We start from the raw sequence: 7,624 nt of genomic DNA on the forward strand, positions 1-7,624 counted from the left end.
CACCCTAATGTAATAGGCTGCGCACGCCTATGGTATAGCCTATTAAGCAATATCAATTGCTGGCAAAACCACCAATAAAGCTGTGATGAAACTCGCAATAGGCAGGTGGGTGGTCAACTCTTGTGATGTCTGAATCTCCAGCTTAGCCTTTATTTTAAAAGTCAGGCTTCGTCCAGTCACATCATGTCTTAGGCCGTGTACACACGGCCGATCCATCCGATGAGAATGGTCCGACGGACCGTTTTCATCGGTTCACCGCTGAAGCGGCCTAATGGTCTGATGTGCGTACACACCATCAGTTCAAAATCCGATCGGGTCAGAACGCGGTGATGTAAAACACACGATGTGCTGAAAAAAACAAAGTTCAATGCTTCCAAGCATGCGTCGACTTGATTCTGAGCATGCGCGGGTTTTAAACCGATGCTTTTGTGTACTAACCATCGGTTTGACCTATCGGTCAGCGGTCCATCTGTTTGATTTTAAAGTTCTCTAACAGACCGATGGGCCATACACAAGGTTGGTTTGGACCGATGAAACTGGACTTCAGGCCGTTTTCATCGGTTTGGACCGACCGTGTGTACGCGGCCTCAGTGGCCAAACCTAATGGAGCCAATTAACCGCCCTGTTTTAGGTTCATGCCCATGTAGATGCCATGCTTCAAGCAGTCAAGACTTCCTTTTCCTAAGAAAAGGGGGGGGGGGTCAAGGGGCCTTCATTATTTTCTTACTGTTGGTCCAACCAACTATTTGCTTCACTTATGCTGCGTACACACGATCGGACATTGCAACAACAAAACCGTCGATTTTTTTTACGACGGAATGTTGGCTCAAACTTGTCTTGTGCACACACGGTCACACAAATGTTGTTGGAAATTCCGAACGTCAAGAACGCGGTCACGTACAACACTACGACGAGCCAAGAAAAATGAAGTTCAATGATTCCGAGCATGTGTCAAATTGATTCCAAGCATGCGTAGAATTTTTGTGCGTCGGAATTGCATACAGACGATCAGAAATTTCCGACAAGAACTTTTGTTGTCGGAAAAATTGAGAACCAGCTCTCAAACATTTGTTGTCGGAAATTCCAACCGCAAATGTCTGATGGAGCATACACACGGTCGGAATATCCGACCAAAAGCTCACATTGAACATTTGTTGTCGGAAATTCAGACCGTGTGTACGCGGCATAAGTGCTGCATGCATGGAATACAAAACTGCCTATGAATGGCTGAGCGCCGCTCAGCCAGACTCTGTTTTATTCCGGGTGTGAGACAGGAAGTCTCTGTCTCACAGCCTCTCTGTCTCACAGCCAGAACCCAGCACTGTGTACTGTGTGTAGCTGAAGTTAAATGCAGTACATACAGTGCTTAGAGACACTGAAGCACTTAGTGAAGAAAATAGTTTGTTTGGACCTGCTTGGTCCAAACAAACTTTTAAAAATTGCATTAAACACAGACTTAGGCCCCTTTCACACTGACAGAATGATCAGGTCCGCCTGTCACTTATTCAGCTGGACCATCCATTGCTCTCTATAAAGTGGTGGTTTAGGAGCACCACAGCTTGTTTATTTGTGATATGATACATCCCTCTTTTTCTCCCTTACTGATAGTAACAGTGGCGGTGCGTCCATAGAGGGCGCAGGAGCGCCGCCCCCTCTCTCTCCTGCACCGCTAATGAATACAATACACAGATTCATGCATTTCATGAATCAATTTATTCTTGCTGCCGCCCACTATTCAGATGGTCGGCCCCCTGGTGATTGATGGCACAGTGGTAACAATTAATGGCACAGTGGTAACAATTGATGGCACAGTGGCTGCGTTTGATGGCATGGCACAGTGGCTGCGTTTGGCATGGCACAGTGGTGACAATTGATGGGCACAGTGGTGACAATGGGCACAGTGGTGACAATTGATGGCACAGTGGCTGCGTTTGATGGCATGGCACAGTGGCTGTGTTTTTTTCCTATGGCGTGGCACAGTGGCTGCAAGTGATGGCATGGCACAGTGACGACAATTGATGGCACAGTGGCGAAAATTGATGGCATGGCACAGTGGTGAGTGACAATTGATGGCACAGTGGCTGCATTTGATGGTGCAGTGGCTGCATTTTATGGGCACAGTGGCTGCGTTTGATGGGCACAGTGGCTGTGTTTGATGGGCACAGTGGCTGCGTATGATGGGCACAGTGGCTGCGTATGATGGGCACAGTGAGGCTGCAATTGTTTTTTTTTTCGTCTGTTTGCGCCCCCCCAAATATTTTGAGCACCAGCTGCCACTGGATAGTAATAGTAACTCTCCCTGTTTTTTCATGTTTCCCTCTATTTACACTTCAGAATCTTGGAAAAACAACCTCTGTACTTTAATTTTGTGAGGTAAAATTGCATTGGATTCAACTTCTCTGTCCTATTGAATGGTTAAGCTGTCTGTGTATGGTGGCAAGTCAGCAGTTGACCATACTTTCTAGTTAGATAGAGATTTATGAATTTATGTCAATGCATACAGAGAGGCATTAAAACAGAACAGGAAGTACACACTAAACAATTCCACCAATAAAAAAAACATGCAGCAGTAGTAACAATGGATTGCAGTGACAGGCCTGGTGACACTTTGTAAATAGAACCCATACCTCCCAACTTTTTGAGATGGGAATGAGGAACACCTATCAGCAAAAGTATGCAGGCATAGGACACCCCCCCTTAAAGGAAAATTGTACATAAAAACACAAAATTGGTTAAACAAGTGATTTTTTTTACCACTACTATTCCTTAGATTGGCTTTTGGAATTTACAAATGCAGCAATTTAGAAATCAGATGAAACGTTTTAGTGCTGGAAAACACCTTTTGATAGATTACATCTATATAGATCAGACCAAAATGAGGGACAAATGAGGAGGGACAGAGGGACATTGCTCCAAATCAGGGACAGTCCCTCGAAATCAGGGACAGTTGGGGGCTATAAGAACCTTTTATGATAAGTAAATGTGTTATTGACAGTAAGTAGCATGATGTGTCGGAAGCTATGTTCCACCTCCAGTAGCCCTGCTACCCTAGGCCATGGAATGTGCTCGCCCTGACTGCTCACTGTGCTTTATATTTCCTGCTAAACATTTCCACAGCTGTTTAGAGATTAATACCCAAGAAAAAAAACAAAATTAATGCAATGGGAATGTTGATACCCTTTGGACTGAACAACTGCCCCACTACACTGGAGTAACAAAGCTTCCAAAGATACAGTACTGTGTGCACGACTAAACAACATAATACATGGTTCCACCGATAACTGATAAAGTCAAGGCATTAGGACTAGTACAGAGTTTTGTAACCAGTTTTTAATCTCTGGCTCTGAAAGGGTTATTGTTGGACGACCATAGAGTGATACAAGTAAGCCAAAGACATATTTTTCTCTCCTGGGCTCTTATTTAAAGACGAAAAAAGCAAAAAACGAACTGCTGAGTCGGACCTGCCAAGGTTCTGTTGGCTCCGGAATTATTATTACCACAACTGTAATTATGGGTCCAGTGTAGACTTAAGAATGTCTTTATATGGTGACTACTCTGTAAATACGGGAAGAGTTTGCTTAGTTTAAAGCCCAAGTGTTGGTTTATTCCGTCCTATTCCTCAGTTTAGGCATGCAGATCTACACTGTAGATTGTGCAATAACTAATCACCATAATGTAGCACAGTGTAATGTTACCTATCCAAGAGACACAGACTGATTTTACAGCACTTAGAATATCCTAATGTTTATTATAAGGAATGCTGAAGATTGCCAGGCTGTTTCATAATGGTTAGCTTCACAGTCATGAGAATGAGTCAGCATTTGGATTCGATCCTTGAGATTTTCTGCAATGTATGGACTTTTTAACTTCCTTTCTGGGTATTACTTCTATGTAATATTAAGGAAGCGGCTGTAGGAAGTTATATTTACCATAATTAACCCTGTCTGTTGTTGCCTGGCAGATTTTATTATCTGTTACTGTCGGTAATAGCAAACAGTTAAAGATTTCAAGACTTGTGTTCTGCATTGTGTGTTATTGCACTTTAAAACCACTTCCAGCCCAAGGATGTCATATGACGTCTTTGACTTTCAGTGGGGATATCTGAATGATACCTGCAGCTACAGGCATCATTCAGATATCGTCTTTTAGCAATTCTGTGCATCGTAGGAATAATCATAGTGGCAGTTTAGCCACTTGCTCGTTCTTACAGGCGATGGCAAGAGATATGCCCCCCTCCCACTGCCCTCCGGTGCTCCAGTGCCATCAGCATCAGGAAAGAATCCGCCGCCGGATGACAAGCATAGAGTCATCTCTATGACCGTCGGAGGCCCAGCAGTGGCATCTTAAGAGCATTATAGGCCCCCGGGCAATACAGTGCACTGGGGCCCTGTCTACACAATCGTGCATGAGAATTTACTGACAAAAATCATGAAATTTACTGGCAGAACCACATTTTTTTTACTGGCACTGCAAAAAAAGTACCTACAATTACAGTTTTACAAATTTCTTCATTGACATGAAGGTTAGGTTACTATAACCCAGCCTGCTCAGAGTTTCCTCTTACATCAGAGTCTGCAGGAGTCCCTCAGAGCCTACAGTTCTGACCCGCTGCTCTCCACCATTTTTTACTGGGGTCGCTGGGCAGCCAATTGGGGCCCCCCAGGCAAGTGGGGCCCCCGGGCAACTGCCCAGCGTGCCCAATGGAAAAGACAGCCCTGAGGCCCAGGCGTGACGTTTTGACGTCACGTCTAGGCTGCGGTTGTAAACATCAAGGATGGAAAGCATGGGATCGTAATTTTAGTTTTTTTATCTCATGCTTTCCAGCCTGGAGGAGAGATAAGGGGTCTTATAGACCGTGATCACTGTAATGAGCGATCGCGGGTGCCCGGCAGTGATCGCGACCGCCGGGCACGCGCGCGGGAGTCAGGAGCGAGTGGGGGCGCGCGTACCCTTATTGGCTGCTGGGAGAGATGACGTAATGTTACGTGATCTCGCCCAGCAGAGCCGACCTGCCGCTGTATAACTGCGGCGGCTGGCCGGCAAGCAGTTAATTGAACGCTGCATATTTAACCACTTCACGCAAAACGACTTTCCCGTACGTCGGTACTTTGACACTATATATGTATTTTCGGGAACGATGTGTGTTTCTCTTTATTATTATTATTATTATTATTATTATTATACACGACTTATTTAGCGCCAACAGTTTGCACAGCGCTTTACATCAGGGAAGACAGTACAGTCACAATACAAATCAATACAGGAGGGATCAGAGGGCCCTACTAATTAGAGCTTACAATCTAGAAGGGAGGGTCAAGTGGAACAAAGGGTAGTTAGCTGTGGGGGATCATCAGATGGACTCAAATGAAAATACAGTTATGTGTGGGAAGGGTAGGCTTCTCTGAAGAGAAGGTTTTCAGGGATCCTCTAAAAGCTGATAGAGAAGGAGATAGATGGATAGATTGGGGTAAGGAGTTCCATAGGCATGGAGAGGCTCTAGAAAAGTCCTGGAGACGAGCATGGGAGCAGGTGATGAGAGAGCTAGAGAGTAGGAGGTCTTAAGATGAAACAAAGAGAACGTACAGGTTGGTATTTAGAAACTAGGTCAGTGATGTAGCTGGGGGCAGAGTTGTGGATGGCTTTGTAGGTAATGGACTCTTTAAGATAGAAGTGGTCTCTGCAGTGGATTCGCCGCAAGATCACTTTTATTTACCAGACCCGCCAATATAAAGCCAATCAAATAGGGATTCAGAGTGGCTACCCATGTAAAATATAACAGGACTAATAAATATTTAAATAGTTAACTATATGGGCCAATTGCAGATATGTACCCTGCAAAGAAAAAAATCTGTCAGAGCAGATGTTTGTAATGTTTGTTTATTATGGCTAAATTAAGTTTTGATTTTTATGTAACAATGTTACAATTATTACAATTATTTATTAATTACATACATTAATATTAAATATTATTTGATTCCAGTGCAGTGCTTGCACATTTTTCTCCGTTATCTGAAATGTTAATAACCATATCCTCACTGGATATCATCATTATGTAACTCTAACATATGGGCAACTAAATCAAATTCCAAATTCCAAAAACGATTGCATGTGCACATCAGGGATGCAGTTTAAAGGAAATGAAAGAATTTAGAAAAAGGAAATTAAGGGTTTTCTTTCTCTACAGTCTTCATCCATTTAAATTACCTTGCAAATGTTAAATTCTTGTGTTAGAAACATTCTTAGGACAAAGCCATTCAACAAACAACAGAGATCTTTACACTAGCCCTATTCATTTAAAGGATCAGTCATTCCAAAATACACTATATTGTCAAAAGTATTGGCATGCCTGCCTTTACACGCACATGAACTTTAATGGCATCCTAGTCCTAGTCCGTAGGGTTTACCCTTGAGCCCAGCAAGCTAATCCACTTGGGAGAGTGCTTCCCAGAGGGGGTTAGCTCTTGCGGGAGGAGCCGAGACAGCCGCTGTGGAACCCCAGAAGACGAGGATCTGGGCCACCCTGTGCAAAACAAACTGCATAGTGGAGGTAAGTATTGTATGTTTGTTATTTAAAACTCTTCTGGGAAGGCTATATTATTATTTTTTTTTACACTGTCCCTTTAAAAAAATAAAAATTCTGATCACTTTTATTGCTGTTATAAGGAATGTAAACATCTCTTGTGACAGCAATAGGCAGTGACAGGCAGGTACTCTTTATGGAGAGATCTTGGCTCTATAAGACTCCAAATCTCTCCATTGCACTTAAAAGCATTCAAAAACACCAAGGTTGGCTGTTCTGAATACTGTAATTTTTTTTAAATTTGGCGCCTTCAAGTCTTCTGCAAACTGGAAGTAATGTCATGATATCGCCTCCGGGTTATTAGATCCGAGACCCGATCAAAGCCAATTCCGGCTTCATTCGGGTGCCTGGCCAGCAGGCGGAAGTGACGGCTGGTCGTTCAAGCATCTCGGTGGGACGGGAGAGCCGCAGACGGTGGAGAGAGGGGGGTCATCCCCTCCTGCTGCTTGGGGATAACATTCAAGTGGCTTTTTAGCCGCATCGCTTGTTATCGCAAGAAAGCCAACCGCAGGCTCTACAAAAATGTCTGCGAGCCGGGTGCACGTGAATTCATCACATGCACTGACAGGCCAGACATTTAGCAGTGGTGGGCCGGGTGGGGCCCGTGGGACGTAGGTTGCTGACCCCTGACCTAAGGAGTTACTAAGGGCCAGATCCACAAAAGGGATACGACGGCGTATCTGCTGATACGCCATCGTATCCCTGTTTCTAACTATGCGGCTGATTCATAGAATCAGTTACGCATAGCTAGTCCTAAGATCCGACAGGTGTAATGGACTTACACTGTCGGATCTTAGGATGCAGTACCGCGGCCGCCGCTGGGGTAATTTCTCGTTGTAATCCAGCGTCGGGTATGCAAATTAGCACTTACGGAGATCCACAAAGCTTTTTCCCTTCGTTATGTCGCCGTAAGTGTTAGTTTGCCGTCGCAAAGATAGGGCTGCTTTTACAAAGTGTAAAGTTAGTACACCATGTAAAAGTATACCCTGTCTTTCCCGCGTCGCTGTCAATGTTTTTTAAAAAAAATTTTTTCAGCCGCATCTC

Source organism: Rana temporaria, chromosome 8, assembly GCF_905171775.1.
Source record: "Rana temporaria chromosome 8, aRanTem1.1, whole genome shotgun sequence".
Classification (NCBI taxonomy): domain Eukaryota; kingdom Metazoa; phylum Chordata; class Amphibia; order Anura; family Ranidae; genus Rana; species Rana temporaria.